Genomic DNA, 19,921 nt, shown 5'->3' on the forward strand with positions numbered 1-19,921 from the left:
CCTATGTCACAAACGACATTCAAAACCCTGTGTAAAGGCACCGGAGGATGGTCCCTGCTAGGGTACAGTAAGATCAAGACAGTCAGGGCTCATCAGAGGATAACAATTTAGACATGCGCGTTTAGAATATTGAAAGTGAATCCAAGCATCCCAGGCAGCAAAGAGTTTCCCCTCATTATTCCTCATGGAGGCCGTCAGGTATATATGTAATTTACTATGGAGAGCCATAACTGTATGGTGGGAGGATTGGTATCTTTCCAATGCAATAGAATGCAGATCCATTTAACAGATGCAGCATTAGGGAGTTTTATATTTGGACAGTGGGCTAGAAGTCATGTGCAACAAACAAGCTGCTGGATTGTCCTAAAGGTCCACCATTGTTAGGTCCACTATAATGGAAAGTACTCGATTCCAAATCGGTCTTAGGACCACAAGGTATGTAACAGAGTACCTACATCTGAGCCACATCTCCAGCAACTGTAAGAAATTTAGTTCACCATTTTGTGCAAGAGCCATGGTACTCTATACAAGCGGGAAACTATTGTGTGGCTCATTTCCTGATATTTACATGCAATAGAGGATTTAAAAGACATGGTGAGGATGGCCTGTTTTTGTTGTTCTGTAAAAACTCAGCCCAAATCCTCTTCCCATCTCTTAAGAAATAAAGGCGAGAAATCTGAGGGAAGGGTAACAAGCAACTTGTAGATCATGGAGATAGCATGTGAAGAGGGGAGATTACCTCTGTACATTTTCTCAAACATCATAGTGATATGACCTAAAGTTTTGGGATTGGGAATCGCTAACAGAAACTTAAGGAGTTACAAGGCACTCATGTGGTCTAAGGAAGGTTGGATTAAGGTCTGTCTGTCTGAACATGACAGTCATTGGGAGTTCTCGTGAAAATCCATTAATCTAAATTTACCAATGACGAGAAGGAGTTGAAGACGTCCATTTTCAGATCCGGGAATGAAATCGGGATCGTCAAGTACCAGAGTCAACAACGAGGGGGAAGGTGAGAAAGAGGAAGAGCGAAAAGTAACTCGGGTGATCTTAATGGTAGCCGATATTGTGGGATGTGCATTGAGTTCGGGAGGGAGAGGGGAGGATAGCCAGGAAAGATCTTCTAAAGGAAAAGCATATATCCCTCTTTCTAGACCCACCCATGGTTTACAGTCCTGATGAAAGCACTAGTCTAATAATCTATTCAAGTGAACAGCTTTGAAAATACATTTGCATATCTGGGAGACCTATCCCTCTATTAACCCATGGGAGAGTAAGAGACGGTCGGTTGATTCTGGGGGCATTTCCCAGCCCAAACAAATTGCATAAACTCCTTATGTAGGCGATGCAAAAAGGAGGGTGGGAGGCAAATAGGTAAAGCTCGAAGCAAGAACAAGATACGTGGTAAAATTGTAATTGTATTGACTGCTCATCTATCAAACCACAAAATGGTCAAGTTCTGCCAGGCTTTAAAGTCCTGAGAGATCCAAGTCAGCAAAGTACAAAGTGCAAAGTCAAGTACAAAATTGGCATTGTAAATGTCATTGGTATCTGCCGTGATGTAGGTACCCAGGTATTTCAGCTGATGATCAGCCCAATGAAAGGGAAGTGAGGCCTTTAACTGAGAAGCAAGGGCAGAAGATAATAAGACACCAAGGGCAGCAGACTTCCGGAAATTAACCTTGAAATAAGATAGAGCACCGCAGTCCGACAGGGCCGAGAGTAGATGTGGGACAGAGGCAGATGGGTCCTTAAGAAAAAACAACAGGTCATATGCATATGCAGTGACTTTATGGGGTTGATTTACTAACCTAAACACACACACACACCAGGTGTGTGTGATTTTCACACAGCAAAACGTATTTATCAACCAAAAAGTCTCTAAAAGCATATTTCCACTAATGCCATATATGGAAAAATCATGCACATGATGCATATATAATGCTGCTTCACAGTTTAGACAAAAATGGTTAGCTCATGCATTTACATTCCTGCATTCATCAACGCAAGCAACATAACATAGAGCTAATTTACACCACATTACCTTGCAATTCATTGCAGGGCTTTGAACAACACACCTGCTTGGTGTGTACACACTACAAAGGTGTTTCGATTCCTCCCATTGATCATGCTGGGAGGGAACACACTACAGAGGTGTATACACGTTCGTGGTGTGTTTAAAAGGTTAGTAAATCAACCCCTATGAGTCTCGGATGGAGCAACAAATCCATGAATATCAGCCTAACTACGGATTGTATTAAGAAAAGGCTCTAGTATCAAGGCAAAAATGAAAGGGGAAAGTGGACAGCACTGATGAGTCCCATTCAAAAAGGAGAAGAAATTGGATCTGGTTTCGTTGACTCTAGCAGCAGCTGAAGGGCATGAATAAAGGGCCAAGATCCACTTAAGCATACAGTATTATACCCAAGACCAATGTGACGCTGGACCGCCATTAGGAAAACCCAATGCACCCTGTCAAATTCTTTCTCAGCATCCATGGAAAGCAATAACAGTGGGGTCTGCGTCACATTGGCCTGATGAACAATATGTAAGACCTGTGAGGTATTATCCCTCACCTCCCGCGATGGAATAAAGCCTACCTGGTCCTGATTAACTAGTTTAGGGAGAAAGGGAAGCATTCTATTTACCAAGAAATTGGAGAATAACTTCAAGTCCGCATTTAGTAGAACAATAAGTCTGTAATTACTACATAATGTAATATCTCTGTCAGACTTCGGGATAACCGTTATCCATGTCTGAAGCAGATCACTGGGAATCGGGACGTCTTGGGGAATAGAACTATAAGCTGCAAGAAAATGAGCGGAAAGAAGGGGTTGGAAAGTCTTGTAATTAACTAAATTGAACCCATCGGGCCCCGGTGCCTTCCCAGTACATGCAGTTTTCAGAGCCATGTCCAATTCTGCAGGGAGTAACGGGGATTCCATTTGATCCCTTTCATCCTGAGTAAGGAAAGGCATCCCAGAACGTGCAATGTAATTGGACATAGTAACTAAGGAGGGAGAGTAAGCTAGCTCCTGACAGTCAGATCATAGATTGAATAGCTGTTCATAGTAAGCCCGAAACTGCTCGGACTTACTATGAGGTCTCCATGAGGTCTCCACGGGCAGGGCAGGTGACCTGATTTTTCTCTGCTGCAGTAAGCTAACACTTAAAGGTCTTGTCCCTCCCTCAGCCTTCAACTGGACAGTGAAAGAAGAAGCAAAATACTCAAACTCCTTTCTTTGGTAGTCTGATCTCTACTCCTATTATTGTGTTCAATGATAGCATAGCAGCACTGCATCACAACTGATTGGCTCCTTGTGCTGCTTCTCCCTCACCCAGGCTGAACTCTATTGTATAGGGGATGGCAAGAGGCTGAGACCTAGTCAAACTCATCTACTTGCACTTATTGCATGCAAAAAAATAGTTAAATGACATACAGTATTAATGAATACAGGACTGTATTAAGGGGAGTCTTTAATTTCTACCTGTTCAGCTTCATACTGGGTTCTGTGTGTGCTCTAATTCACAGCACACACAGACCACCTCGCACCACCATTGGTGGCTGTGAAAGTAATCTTAGCACTTGCATTTTTTACCTTAGACTTTATACTAAACAGCCAACAAATAAGGTGTTTCAGTATCACAAGGAGAGTTGTAGCTAGCTCCTTTTGCACCCGAGGCAAGAACAGAAAATTACGCCCCCAACGGACGTGTTATGCCACCCATCGATGCGCGCTCACGCACGGCGTCATGTGACGTAATGCTCCCCACCTCCAGAATGGCGGCACGCATGCACAGAATGTGCTGGTGTCCAAATCCAAAATAGCATCAAAATTTGTTTCATTTGACGAAACTAATGAAAACATTTGTAGTTTCAGTTAATTTCGTCCAAAACAAAATTTTAGTCTTTGCACATGTCTAATAATATGTGTGTGGGTGGTTTTTTTTTACTGTTCGGGGAAATATCAGGGGTCTAAGCAGAAATAGAAAAAGAGATTGAGCACACAGAGTCCTCTGTCCATACAGGCGGGGGAGAGCAGTAGGGATCTGAGGAGAAGCTGGAGCCTGTTCGCTCCTCTTCTCCATGCCGAGCCACCGCTGTGTTGGCCACATGGCGCCCCTGTTGCCAATGGCGCCCTGTGCTCGCCATGGCAACAGGGGTGAGGGGGCTCAGCCAGGCCAGCCCTGGCTACGCCCCTTCTCAGCTGCACCTGCAGCTGCACTCGCCTCATGGTAGCTACAGCCCTGATCACAAGCACATGTGTTGCAAGGTTACTAGATTGTCTGCAAGATGGAAGGGGGAAGACTAGTTTCCCATACCATATTTCACTGGTTGTTTTAGAAATGGTGCCTTACAGTAAGTTTCTGAATTGGTGTCCTATAAAACTAGATTTTAACATCAGGGGGTATTGTCCGTAAAATTTAAATTCATGGTGCCTGGTAAAGCAAAAACTTGAAAATTTAGCGGAGGTTGAAGATCCAACCCAGACAATAACTGGGGAATATCTGCCACAAGTTTCAGAAGAATCCATAACCAAACATCTAGCCCAAGCCAGTACCCTTCTGAATCTAGGTTATTGTATATCCGCTCTCTAGGCATGGATGTTCAATAAAATGGGTAATTTGTTGTGTTTTGGGGCATTTAATTAAATTTGTCACTAAATTTTGGGGTTTAATAAGGAGTTGCGCTAATATTGCGCAACATAAAAATTTTCAACTACCACCATTTTATTCTATAGGGTCTTGGCATTCAGAAAATATATAATGTTGGGGGGTTTTACGTCATTTTCAGGCCTAAAATGTGGAATATAACATGGGTGCAAAAATTGAAAAAAGGGCCTCAGTCATGAAGGGGTTAAAAATAAAAATTGTTGTATCAATGTAATCTACAGTAGGTTATTCATTACACAGAAAAGCGCTACTTTCTGTTCACAAAAAGAGAATAGGTGAGTGGTGACAGTTAGAGCCAACTTTCTCCCTCCAGGCCTCCACCATATTATCTTGCTGATACACAAGAGTGGTATAAGCTGTTGTACAACTTTAGGATTTACAGATACTGATCAGCATTTACAAGGGTCATTGAGGAATTGACACATGATTTGAGATTAGAAGTCCTCGCACACTTTACACCCAGTCATGTGTGTCAGGAAGATAACATTTGTATTGTAGTTTTGTATATAAATATGTGATTCTCACATTCAGTATTTTACCATTCAAGACATTTGCCATCTACTTAGTCACGCAATAAAAGCCATTGGGGGGAATGTATCAATACTGGAGCAGACAGAATTAGGAGCAGTTGCCCATGGCAACAAATCAACTTCTCTCTTCAGTTTGTTCAGTTAAGATTTGAAAATGAAAGAGAGAAGCTGATTGGTTGCCATGCACAGCTGCTCCAGTTTTTGTCTGCTCCAGTTTTGATAAATTCCCCTCATTATGTTAAGCAGAAACTTTCTGCTTTTTTCTGTGGCTAATATGGTAGAAAACTCTGCTATAAGGAAACAATATAACTGACATACTATTAATAGTTGTCTATAAACTACAGACTTAGTAATTTAGTATGTTTGGTTCTGTACTGCTTTTAGCTTTAAATATATAGCAGAAGAAAAACAGAAGCACATTTTATTAAGAAATAACTTTACTTTATGTAATTGCTTTAAAGGGGGCTAAAGGGATTGCTGAAAATCGTAATGGAATTTCAGGAAAATTGTTCATCAGAAGGGCACTAAGCATCAAGGACAAAGTAAAAGATAAATAAAAGAGGACAATCATTAAGGTAAGCCTTTATCATAACTTCCATGGGAACATACTGTATACCCAAGCCTGTGAGCACATCATTCACAAAGTTCACAACTTAGAATGATCTCACTAAGTTGTAATTTTTTTTTTAGAATTGACAGTCTTATTCATTTTTTCTAGTTTCCAGTCAATGTTGATAACATGTTCCACAGAATTTAAGCTCTTTTCTACCCCCTCCCCCCAACAATAGTTTCCCACTCACCTTTAAAGTAACACTAAACTCAGGAATTAAATCTTAAAAATGCATTCAAGTATCTTAACTATTAACAAAAATGTATCTTATTGGTGTAGTACCAGTGTCAGCACCAATTCAGAGATGATTTGAGGATCTACAGCCTAACAATACACAAATAAGGTACAGTTTTGTTAATTATTAAGGTACATGAATGCATTTTTTGGCTTTAACTCCTAAGTTTAGTGTCACTTTATCTAATAGTTGTAGCAATAAAAAAAGCTAAAAGCCCAATTTACTAACCTGAATCTGTGGACAGGTGACATGCCTGGTCCCACATTTTATATTTTTTAGCCTGAAAAGTGGGAGGATCCTTCATAAGGTGCCCACATTACTTCCTGAGGGACATGGACTTTCTATTGGCTGTCCAGTAGTGCAGTTCTCCGTTGAAGCATCATGATGAAGGGACTGCATTGCAGCAGTCATGGAAATATGAGAGCATTTTGTTGAATCTTTAATTTTAAAAAAAAAAACGACACTGACAGAGAGAAGAGAGGATGTTCACCAGACGGGATGAGGTATGCTGCCGGGTCCCCTCCTCTCTCCTGACACTGTTGGGCTCTCGGTCCATGACTGAGTCCCTGACTTTTTAAAGGGGGTGACACCAAAATGACTGTCAGTCATTTTGGTGTCACCCCTCAAATGGTGTCACCCGGGTGCGGACCGCACCCCCCTTCACCCCCCTTGTGATGCCACTGTTTTCACACTTAGCCTAAGCTTTACTGTACAGGGGATTGCAAGAAGCCGATATCAGGAGAGGTTCAGGTATTTACATCAGTTACAATTAAAACCAAACTTAGGGGCCTTCTTATAAACAATTATCAGGGCCCTTTGCACTGTGAATATCTGTGAACATTTGTTTAAGGGGAATAATGCAAAAAAAGAAATGTTCTTTATATATTTTTCACAGTTGAAATAATATTTCGTAATATTAGATTATGGCCACTAGATGGAGCTGAGTAACATAGAAAATTGGTATTTATTTCCCATGCTCGTCAGCCATATCTAGTGGCCATGATGTAAAATTACAACATTACATTCAAACTGGGAAAAAATATATTAAGAAGATTCGTTGTTGGCATTCTTCACCAAAAACTAACCTTCACAGATATTTACAGGGCAAAGGGTTCTGCAAATTGTTTAGAAATAGACCCCCAGATTATTCTATAAATACAAAACTGCATTCAAGAGTTTTTTAGTTTTTTTTAATTACATCTGCCTTAAATTCAGCTTCAATGATTCCTAATGAAGAATGCCAACTAAGCCCTCATTCAAACTAGAAATATAGTTACATAGTATTTGGTGTTGAATAAAGACATACGTCCATCAAGTCCAACCCATATCGGTCCACACTCAACTCATTCTTAGGAATACTTGTATCCCTGAATATTACGGTCCCTTAGGAAATCGTCCAAAAGTTTCTTGAACAATTCTACACTCTTAGCTGAAAACACTGGCGGGGGCATTGAGTTCCAGACCCTTACCGCTCTTAATGTGAAGAACCCCCTGCGCCCCTTGTGCTGGAATTTTTTCTCCACCAATTTTAGGTGGTGGCCTCTAGTCTTTGTAATGTAGTTAAACTTAAAGGGGTTGATTTACTAACCTTATAAACACGCCACGAACAAGTATACACCTCTGTAGTGTGTTCCCTCCCAGCATGATCTATTGGTGGAATCTAGACACCTTTGTAGTGTGTACACACCCAGCAGGTGTGTTGTGCAAAGCCCTGCATGAATTTCAAGGTGATGTTGTGTAAATTAGCTCTACATTGTGTTGCTTGCGTTGATGAATGCAGGAATGTAAATGCATGAGCTAACCATTTTTGTCTAAACTGTGAAGCAGCATTATATATGCATCATGTGCATGATTTTTCCATATATGGCATTAGTGGAAATATGCTTTTAGAGACTTTTTGATTGATAAATACGTTTTGCTGTGTAAAAATCACACGCACCTAGTGCATGCATGTGTTTAGGTTAGTAAATCACCCCCAAAGAGTTTGTTGCCAATCTTGCTGTCACCATTGAACATCTTGTACATGAAAATCATATCCCCCCTTAATCTCCTTACTTCCAATGTGAACATGTTTAAATTTAGTAGCCTTGTCTCATAGCTCTGGTCCTCCATTCCCCTAATTAGTTTGGTTGCCCTCCGCTGGACTCTCTCCAGCTCAAGGACATCCCTTCTTAGTACTGGTGACCAAAACTGGACCGTGTACTCCAGACGAGGCTGAACCAATGATCTATAAAGTGGCACAATTATAGACTTGTCTCTGCAATACATCCCCTTCTTAATACAGGACAAGACCCTGCTAGCTTTGTTTACCGCAGCCTGGCACTGCAAGCTACCATTCAGTTTGTGGTCTACAATGACCCCCACATCTTTTTCTATTTCTGACTTCCCTAGTGGCATACCCATGATTGTATAGCCTATTTGTTTATTTTTATTTCCAAAGTGCATTACTTTGCATTTATCGACATTAAACCTCATCTGCCATATTATTGCCCACTCCCCTATTTTATCCAGGTCCTCCTGTAATGTTATATTGTCACGATCCATTTCTAATATCCTCCCTATTTTTGTATCGTCTGCAAACACAGAAACATGGCTATTCACTTACTCCCCGATATCATTAATAAATAGGTTGAACTATATGGGACCCAGCACAGATCCTTGAGGCACACCGCTCATTAGACTAGCCCAGTCTGAAAAGGTGCCATTATTAGATACTCTCTGGACACGTTCCCGTAGCCGGTTCTCTATCCACAAACACACCACTTAATCTATGCCCATAGCTCTCAGCTTGTGTATTAAGCGTTTGTGTGGTACCGTATCAAATGCCTTTGAGAAATCCACATATACCACATCTACCAGCTTCCCTCCATCCATATCTCTACTTACCCCCTAATAAAAAGTTAGCAAGTTAGTCAGGCAGGAACGGCTTTTCCTGAACCCATGCTGATTGTCATTAACTATGCCATTATTCTTAACACATTTTACCAAATAGTCCTTAATCATACCTTCTAGCAGTTTACAAACTACCGATGTTAGACTGACCGGCCTATAGTTCCCTGGTTGGCATCTAGCCCCCTTTTTGAATATTGGAACTACCGTTGCCCTCCGCCAATCACACGGTACTCTACCAGTCAATAAGGATTCCTTAAAAACGAGGAATGGTCTTGTTATAACCTGGCTTAGTTCCTTAAGTACCTTGGGGTGCAGGTTATCTGGTCCCAATGCTTTATTTGCATTGAGCAGTTTAAGTCTTTTTTGTATCCCGGTTTCCGTCAACCACTGTGGTATATTTTGTGTTGAACTATGTGTTTTATCACGTACGTCAAACTCGTTTCCCTCCTGAGTGTAAACTGTGGAGAAAAAAAGTGTTCAGCGCCTCGGCCCTCTCCTTGTCATTTATGATTAACTTCCCATTTTCATCCTTTATTGGGCCTATCTGCTCCTTTCTTACCTTTTTACTGTTAATATATTGGTAGAATGTTTGGTCTTTTTTTTTTACTAGCTGTGGCGATATGCTTTTCACACTCTATTTTAGCTTCCCGGATTACTAGTTTGCATCTTTTATTACATTCTTTGTAGTTATGGAACGCCAATGCCGTCCCTTCCATTTATATTTTATAAATGCCTTTCTCTTTGCCTTAACATGTAGTTTTACAGTTTTATTTAGCCATATAGGTTTAGTCTTTGATCTTTTGTTAAAAGCACGTACAGCTCCGTGCTGCGTGCACAGCCATACTGGGCAGCTCCTAGGAAGGACAGGTGCTGCATATGATTAGTACGCAACCCCTGTCCTTCTCTATGGGACCACACGGCCACACGCCCCCCCCTACGCTCACCTCAAGTGCAGGTCCGTGCGGGTGCGTGTTTCCTAGCTTGGACGCAGACAGGATCCATCCTGTCAGCTATGAGTAAGCTCACCCGCATGGACGTGCAGGGCGGGTAAGCGTAGGGTGGTGTACGGCTGTGTAGTCCCATAGAGAAGGACGGGGGCTGCGTACTAATCACACGTGGCACCTGTCCTTCCCAGGAGCTGCCCGATATGGCCGTGCATCGAACTGTACGTGCCGGCCGTTTCTAGTGTAAATGAGGGCTAAATGAGGGCTAAATGAGCAAAGCTAAAGGTTTTTTCTCAAGAGCAACCTCCTACCTGCAGATGCTTACCTTAATTGTGCTCTATGTCTCGAGCTGTTGAACAATTACCAGTGCTTCCAGGTATGAAAGAGCATGTGGCTTCCTTCCAGGGTGCAGTTTTTCAGCATGAGCCACCAATACTGTCATGTGAGATAGGTGAAGAAGTCATTAACTTTGTATAAGCTTACACAATGTTAGGATTTCAAGCTCCAACTGACAAGCAGAGTGATAAGGAATCACTGCAAGGCAGTTGTTCATTAAAGAGAACCTCCCTTAAACCTCCCTTAAATGACTATATAAATTGATTACATTGTGTGGGGTTTTTTCATATCTGCCTGCAGTTGTTGTTGTGGTCACAGTAAGACTAATAATCACGAGAAACAGATCTGATCATTACCTGCAAATATTGAGCCATGAGGTTAACTATACATGGGAAAAATGATGAAGAATCTCTGCTACTGGATGCCAGCAATTACCTCTGGTATGGCAGTAAAGCTTTTACAGTGCATGTGCTGTGTCATTTTCCTTATGGTTGAGTAGGGAAAAAGACTGTTTAGCATCCCAAAATTGTACAGATTTTGGCGACCATAAGCATGTGCCGCACTGCCACTCATTCTCTGTTAGAGACCTGCCTTTTTTATTGTCACCATCTCTTTACCTGCACCTCTTTTTGCTGCAGAAAGATTTCAATTGCTTTTCAAATATTAGAATTTTACAGCATGCGTTTGACTCAAGGACTGCACAAAAAAAGGTAAAATTATAAAGGATTTTTTTACGATAGAAATATCCTTGGCATTAATATCACTTTCTCAGGATGACACATTGATTGTGGGCTGCTGCATTTAGAAATAAAAAAGAGAATCGTGTTCATGTGCTATAAAAAGAAAGGCTCAAGTTTTGTTTGATGTCAGCAACATATCGGTAAAGCTTTTTTCTTGATGAATAATAGCAAAAATGTCCTTGTGTAAAATTGCAAGCGCCAAATATAACTACAGACACAACGTACATACTGTTTAAATTCCTTTTAGAGAACATTTTGTGGTTTATACAATTGGAGCCTGGCAATAATGTTTTGAAAGTTCACTTCCAAGAATGCTTGTTCAGAAATCTGAAAATGCTCATTGCCATCTTCATAATGAGACAGATGGATGAAAGCGCTGGGTCTTAGGCTTCCCATTTTCAGTACAGACAGCCCACTCCAAAGCATATGGATATGCATGAAGCTCTTTGTGATGCCTCGCTGCTCCACAATCACAGTGAAGAGCTGTCACAGCAATGTTTCAGACGATACAGATCACTACAGGGTTTACATTTGTTGGTGCAGACATACTTATGTAAAGGGCCCGTGCATGTGGGCTGGACTAGCTGAGTAGCAGTTATTACAAGGGACCAGGTGAAGTAACCTTCCCTTTGGATTTCCTGTTTTTTTAAATTGAGGAATAAACAGTATGACAATACAGTAGCTATCCAACAACAAAAGTAATGGAGTGCTTCATTAACTGGTCTCCTTTTCTGGTATAGAGTGGGCTCATGATGGGGTGCTGTTCTGCGATACAGAACGGATGCTTCAAACCAGATGCAGGCTGGAACAGGGTGCCTTGCCAAACTTGCAGGAGTCTTCAGGGGTATTCTGGACCATACCTACACTGTCCCTACTCATCAGGAAACGTTCTCTGCACTATGCCTATCTTTCCTTTGACAGCGTAATTTGTCCCTGTCTCAATACTCCTCACACAGCATGACATGCCAAAATGACCAAGAAAGGGCTATATATAGCCTCTCTGGGTTCAGTATGGCTGCTCAGATCTCAGGAAAGCTCTGTGTCCAATCAGACACAGGCACCTGTAAGATAACCTCTGGGAGTCCAATGCAGAGGTCTTCTGCAGAGTTGCTCCTACTGCCACAGGTAAGCAGTAATCATGCCATCACTTGATTTGCCTCTAAGCAGAAAGTGAGTGAGCAATTTAACAATCACTGCCTCACTAGCCAGGCTGCTACCCGCCAGAGCATGTTAATGATTGTCGAGTGTAGTGGTGGCTGCTACATGTCCCACCACACAACATAGTTTTATCATCTGACCATGCCAGTAGATTTATTATTTTTACACTTCCTTTAATAGGCCAAGCTGTGCAGCAATGGGGACCGTTATAGTTAAAGGAAGTCCTAGTCTCTGCTGCTAAATGTTAAGAGCAGCTTTCAACCAGCCAGCATGGGACATATACTGCTAAACATTACATGGAAACACAGCTTTTCATTTCTACACAGCTCAGTTCAGCCACAAGGGCCAGGGAAGAAGGCACAAAACTGATTTGTCAGAGCTTACATGAGCCTATAGGCTCACACCCCATGTGACATTTCCGAGCCAATCAGGAGGCACCTAGCACTGTCACATGAGAAAGTAGAAGTGAGTTACATACTTACCCGTACCCAGAAGCGACTAGCACTTTATTTTGCTGTTAATAGGAGTGACTTGGGTGTAAGGAAAGGTGAGTGCATGATCTCATGACCTTGGGTAGAAGAAAGTTAAGTCAACCTTTTCCTTTGCCTTGCTTTACAAAAAAGGTCACCTTAATTGGTCTGCAGCCCTGCCAATATTTCTTTGTAAGCTTTGACTACTACAAAGTCAAAGAAGTAGAAAATGCACCTTGCCCTAATATGGCGGCCCTCAGACCTGGCCATTGAGAAGTAAGGCACTGAACATTGAGACAAGAAGGGGGCGTGTCATATGTTTCCCCATATCTAGAACGTCTGGATTTTTGAAAAATTGGTTGGCCTGCTGTGGCAGTACAATGAAGTCAAAGTCCAACTCCAAAACTTTGGATAGAAAGAGGAAGGGTTGAAATGTCTGTCTGGTTTAAAATTTCCAATTAAGGAGGTTTTCTGTCAGGTATTGTCTGACACTTCACCTAAACAGATAGTGAGGGTTAATCTCGCTGATTGAAATACAGCCAGTTATAAAATCCTGACAGAGGTTCTAAACCTGTGCCACTACACTAGGAAACTCCATAGGAATGAAAATGTTATTTTGTACATGCACATCTAGCAGACTTCTGCAATGACAGATGTGCAACACTTATCAGGCAACACAGTTAAGTATAACACTTGGGGGGAGGTTGATGGAGGGAATCATTTAAAGACTAACTGTACTTGTATCTTCTGTTGCAGCACTGTGCTGTACATATTACTACTGGGTACAGCAATCTATACATGGGATTGCTGGTGCCATGTTAGTTAATATGACCAAAGCTAAGATTGGATTATGTTTAGACCAGATAAGAATCTGTTATGGGTAGAAATGAAAGACATTCCTAAAATCTGCTCTAACATGTTTTTCACTTGAAATATGAACATGTATATGTATTTATTTCATGTGAAATGCATGCCCTGTGACAAATCAGCATTGCAGCACTTATCTCTGTCTTTACCCTATATCTGTCCCAAACCTGGGTAATCCAGATTGAACATTTGATGAAAAATACATAAGCTAAGGTTACATTTAGTTAAAAAAAAAACATGTCAAAAAAATCAAAAGGATCAGAGTTAAAGACAGATTAAATGTATATGCAAATGATAAAGAATAGGAAAAAAAAGTGTTTTTTTAAATGTTTCCCTAGCTCCTGTAAAAATAAAACAGCAGCTCTCACTGCAATACTCACCTTCTTCTTAAAGCACAGCGGTAATTAATTTTGGTCACAAGATGTCCTCACTCTTCCAGGTTTAAAGACACCCAGTGTCATTCAACCAAGAATAGGAAGGACAAGCTGTGAGTACAAGGCATCATAGACCCGCCCTCTGAGAGATTGTTATCATGGTGCTCTGAGCTCCCAGTTTAATGCTACAAAGAAAGGCACTAATGTTATCACATCAGTGATGCTCTCTGCATCAATAAAGCTTGAACAGTACTAGAGAAGAGGCATAGAAGGTGCGGACCAAGCATGCCACATGATGAGCTTGAAGATATCTGGAAAAAGTAAATATATAAATAAATAAAGCATAAAATACATTGGGGCACCAGGTGGGGGATGATGGGGCATTGGAAAAGCAAGAGGAGGGAGCCTGGAGTTTAAGTTTACATTTTTCTACAGAAGTCCAACTTGACCCTATCACCTCCTGAGGTTGTTAAACTCCTCTGTTGATTTTGTAATGTTATGAATGGCCTTACTGACCAATAGAACAGTTTTGGAAGCAAAGGAAAATATTTTACAGGAACACTTAAAGGGGTTCTAAACCCTCCGTTTTTTTTTGCCTATATCTACTGCTAGCAATTAAGAGGGGGGTGCTCTTGCTTGCTAGCAAGAAGAAGAAGATCGGATTAACAGACATCATTTAAGGTAAGTGCTAATCTTAACATTGGGGGGAGGGAAAACATTTTTGTACTTTAATGTCACTTTAAGATTAGCTAGTAACTGCAGTTACTGAAATGTCCTCTGTAAAAGAAGACTCCTAATACTTACCTCTCTGGCAATTGATGAGCTCTGAATTCATTCTCTTGCAGAGGGAAATCTTCAGCACCCAACATTTCTGGGTGTGTGAGACACCAGTGTCTTCTGCCATGAGTTATGGGGTTCCTGTAATGATAATGATGTTTGAACTTAATAATATTAAATATATATAGCTAAAGCAAATGCAGTCTTTCATTGTAGGTGACATTAGCCTGACTCTTCTTGAGGTCTCTTCAAATTCCAAAAAACAGAGATCTGCTAATCTGCACCTGTAATCTGTATAGTTCTTAAAGGAGATCTATGAGATGAGGGATTTCCACTCACCTCATAGTTCTAAGCCGACCTGTGACAATGAGACTGTCACAGGTCGGCTCAGTAGATCGGGAGGTGAGGGAACACATACCGGGTTCCCTCACCTCTCGATCCTGTCACGGCTCTCTGCCGTGACAGGGGGAGGGGCTGGATTCCCCTCTCCCCGCTCCGATCTGCCAGCGCTGACTGGCGGAACGGACGGTGGAGGGGGCGTGTACAGCTGGCTCTGCCTCTAGATAGGCAGAGCCAGCTGTCACTCACGCAGCTGGGCGGATCCCGTCATCTACGTCGGGATCCGCTCCAGGTGCGGCGTCTCAGTATACCGCGAGCTGTAGCTCGCGGTATACTGAGCTTAGGGTAACGGGAGGACGCTAGTTTGTGTCCTCCCGTTACCCTAAGGAGAACTATGGGGAAAAACACTGACCCCATAGTTCTCCTTTAAGTGAAGCACTAAAACTGATTGTTATCTAGAGTTTCCCCTAGACCTGGTGAGGATCAGCTTAAATGACTTCTTTATGAGCGGTGTTATAAACCACAAATGCATAGTAATACTTATACCCAGTTCAGCTAATCACCTAATATATTAGCAAGTGACAGCTTTAGATAAACACTGGAGTACCTGGTAAGGATAATGACCCAGGCCAGCCTCCAGTCATAAAACTGAGTTAGTTAGTTGGTATCAGCCTCTTGCAATCCTCTGTACAGCAGAGCTCAGGCTAAAAGAGGAATAAGCAACACAAGCATTTAGTCAGGTGTGCTGCAGTGGTCATATGCTAATGTGCTTATATGAGGAGAGAGCAGAGTGACATAGTCTGCTGCTTTTTCTTTCACTGTCCAGTCACAGTCTGGTACAAGGACAAGATCTGTAATTGTTACCTAAAGTGCAACTAAAGTCAAAACTAATTTTTTTTGTTTTGGATAGAGTGGAGAGGGATTATAACCGCTGTTTTTATGCTGCCGGTTGTCTTAGGGAGAAAATCCCACATTTTGGGTTGTCATCAGAACAGAAAAAAAAGGTTTCAGCTTCAGTTCTACTTTAACTCCAGTAGACAAAATTCAGGTCACCAGGTTTGCTGTGGTATGTGGCAGAGCTGTGTAAATATCAGGGCTGGATGAACAAGAACACAAATTCTTTGCCTGGTAAAACCGCTCACTTATGTGTGTTTTATCATTGTATTTAGCTGTATGCCTGGAGTTCAATTTTAAAGTAAAATCATCTTGCTAAAGTCCTTTAGAAAATGTTAGTTGGTGAAAATGCCGGTTGATAGGCTCTTATTGTGGCCAATGGTCCCCAACCAAAAAATACAGGAGCACTTTAAGTGGTGATTAGTAAAGTCTTGTATTGAGTGGCTTACAAAACACATTGACATGTCATTTGTAGAAAACTTACATTTTACATTTTCATGTCCATAAGAGTTCTCCAATTGTGCACAGGGGCCAGCACAGGGGCCAGCTGGTTAAATAATTTTTCATCCTTTTGTTTTAATCTTTTGAATATGATTGGATGTTTGAAGATAAATCCAGTTAGGGAGGGCAAATATTTATTTCATCAATATGTTCAGACCTTTGTTCATCTCAAACAAAATGCAATATGAATGAAATAAACATAGTTTTGCATCTTCCCAACTAACACAATAAAATTAAAATCTTCATTTTTTTTTATTGGGTCTATTCACTAAGCTGCCTTAGGCAGCCGAGTGAATGACCGACCTGAAGCGAAGTGAGCCGAATGCTGTTCGGCTATTCACTTCAGGCTGGTACGGCTGATTTCAGCCATATATCAGCTGAAATCAGCCGTACATTGGGTGGCTTCGCGTAGCTTCGGGGTGGCAGAACATGCCGAGCATGTTCGGCCGACCCGAAGTGCAGAAGGAGTTCAACTCCCAATGCCGCTGAGCAGCATTCGGCTCGGCACCTCTGTGGGACCGAGCAGAACAGAAAAATAGTTTAAAAAGTACAAAAAATAAATAGAAAACGATTTTGCGGAGCTAGCAGTGACAGTTAGCTCCGCCCAACTGTTTTCTATTGGCCGGCGGTTCTAATGCCGTAAAAAAAAAGAAAAAAACATTTTCGCCATTGGAATGCATTGCTAGATTCCTATTGGCTATTTCAATTTGCAATAGCCAATAGCAAACTAGCTATTGTACCCACCCTCTGCTGCTGTCAATCACTAGTGGGGACGTGATTGAGAACTGCAGCAGTGGGCGGATGTGATAGCTAGTTTGCTATTGGTAATTGCAAATTTAAATAGCCAATAGGAATCTAGCAAGGCATATGGTGAAATTATTATTATTTTTTTATTCTGAAACCAGCCAACTGCTCCGTGTCAGAATAAAAAGAAAAAGCAGTGTTTCTCTACTTGGCGGGAGAGTTAGGCTATCTGGAGATCAGTGTCCCTGGTTAGCTGGTAACCAGGGACGCTGATCTCTCTGAAAGTGGCCAGAGCCAGCCGTAACATCACGGCTGGCTCCGCCCAGCTGTCAGAAGCAGACTGTTGGCCGGCCAATGGCCGACCGCTGGGCCAGCTTCGGCTTTCTCCTCGGCTCAGTCGAGCTGAAGCATATGCCTTCGGCTCGACTGAGCCCCCCGACCGACTTCGGGAGCTATACAGGCTATAGCGAATAGCCCGTACAGCAGCCCTTCAGATCTACTGAACCGAAGGGGTCCTGGGGCCAAAGCTAGCCGAAGGATCAGCCGAAGCTACGGCTAGATCTTTTGGCTGCTTCGTGAATAGACCCCTATGTGCTCATACTTTTAATTATATTATTCTTATAATATTATACAGTATATGTTACTTCCTTTTAAAATAATAGTTACATAGTAATACATAGTATTTGAGTTTGAAAAAAAGACACAGGTCCATCAAGTTCAATCAATGTCATGCTTATAATGTCATGCAATAAGATTATGATTTTTTCATCATTATTTTTTTTTTTTGTTATATTCTGGGTGGAACTTTAATAGACAATGTTTTTAGTTGTTATCCCATGCACTGCTTCTTTCCAGAGGAGAAGATGTAAGATACACGTTGCTCAATGTCCTGTGACAAGCAAGTTAGTGTGCACTCCCTCAAAGGACTCTATATACTGTATGTAAATAAAACATGACTGCCAACATTATTTGAAAAATGAACCAGAAGGAAGCAGTAAAGCTAATGGAAAGGAGGAGGAACTTAATTAAATATAATTTTGAAGATTTTGAATGGACACCCAATATATATAACAGATAGAAACTTAGGAAAGTTAAATAATGATGAGAATTTGCAAAATCCAGACTTCAGAGCTTGACTCTTTCTGGAATGGGTTTTCTTCTTCCAAAATGACAGAGCTAGGCCCGGTCTTTTGGGAGTTCAAAAAAACAAACAAATGTACATTACGTTTTTGGCACTAAAAACTAAGCACAGTTACCTTGCACCAAAACCAAAAGTGATACAGCAGCAGCACTAATCTAGTATGTAAAACCAGGCCCAAAACCATACGTGAATTCATAAGTGACAATAAATCAATTAATCTATTAACATACTCAAAAAAGATTTCTATAACAGCATGTAACTATATAAACACAACAATAAAAGTATGAGTAAAGAAAGTGTCCAAATGAGAGTGATTAGCTCAAAAAATCCAGTGAAAGTTATTTATTGAAAAGCTGTGTCCAAATAAACGTGCTAAAATCAAAACAATGTGTGATCCCAGGAAGCAGTCTTCTCCACCGTGATCTCCCCCAAGAATGCAGCTCACCTCAGAGACAGACCTTTTAAACAAGATCTAAATGCATGGATCCTCTTTGTAAAATGGGCAGAGAAATGTAACAGCTCAAGATCACATGTAACAGACAAGATAAGACTCCATAGTGCACACCATTAGGAAAATGGATAGACTATATTAAAAATGTACTCACATAAATCAATATTAAAGTATGCAGCCGCTGATACAAAACAGCAGTCCTGACTGATGTCAGCCTCAAACACTCTAAGCTCCACTCTACGGGCGTTTCCTCTGTAGGTGACTTCGTCAAGGGTACGCCCCCTCTTTTCTCCCCCACTGGGCTTCCGGCTGTTTTTTTAAAAACAGGTAGTACACAAACATACCCGACATGTCACCACATCTGAACGCATATAGAAGAGCCACGCTGTCATGACGCATCTATATAAACAGTGCTTGGACATAAAATTATCTGTAATAACCCAGCAGTTACACATGGGATCTCTTATTGCAGAATACTTTGAGGGGAATTTATCAAAACTGGAGCAGACAAAATCTGGAGCAGCTGTGCATGGCAACCAATCAGCTTCTCTCTTTCATTTTCAAATCTTTACTGAACCAACTGAAGAGTGAAGCTGATTGTTTGCCATGCACAGCTGCTCCAGATTTTGCATGCTCCAGTTTTGATAAATTCCCCCCTCTGTCTTTGTCCACTACACCATCGGCCAGGAAATGTTAACATAAAAATGTAAACAATAGATAAATGAATATTCTTAAAACTAAATAAATAGATAGATGTACATAGTTATAACAACATAAGTGTAGACCTAGATTAACTATCATTTGTGCCTGACACATGCATCATGTTTTATGCAGCAGCCCCAAATAAGATCATGTAAACATACCAATGTATGTAAACACATTGCACAGGGCTCTAACAAAATGAACCTATACTTATATCATAGATGCAAAGAACCGGATTAAAAACACAGAGCCTAACTCATCCAAATAGGTATATATGAGTCTCAAACACATAAAAAACACAAACACACACGTATATAGCTGGACAAAAAAAGTATGCCACATAAATCTGTAAAATAGACATCAATAAAGTTCCTTACAGAGCCCCAAAACCAACTAAAATATTCAAATGGTCAGGGGATCTCAAGCGTTACTAATAAAACAGTTTAGGTCAAAACCTACTGTATGTTTAACCCTGATGGGCCCAGTGTCTTAGCCGTGTATGTCCATTCAGATTATTTTGTGTCTAAACTGCGCCTCCAGTT

At 41.2% G+C, this 19,921-nt stretch overlaps 1 protein-coding gene across 1 annotated transcript in view; it reads left to right on the forward strand.

Moving 5' to 3' along the window:
- The first annotated feature begins 11,060 nt into the window (after positions 1-11,060).
- The window catches only part of HTR2C (5-hydroxytryptamine receptor 2C), a 173,203-nt gene continuing 164,342 nt past the window's right edge, over positions 11,061-19,921 (forward strand). Inside the window, exon 1 of the mRNA XM_018556706.1 lies at positions 11,061-11,101. The gene's annotated coding sequence lies outside the window, so the exon portion shown is untranslated. The remainder of the gene's footprint in view (positions 11,102-19,921) is intronic.

This window comes from Nanorana parkeri, unplaced genomic scaffold, assembly GCF_000935625.1.
Source record: "Nanorana parkeri isolate BGI_ZX_2015 unplaced genomic scaffold, ASM93562v1 scaffold248, whole genome shotgun sequence".
Taxonomy (NCBI): domain Eukaryota; kingdom Metazoa; phylum Chordata; class Amphibia; order Anura; family Dicroglossidae; genus Nanorana; species Nanorana parkeri.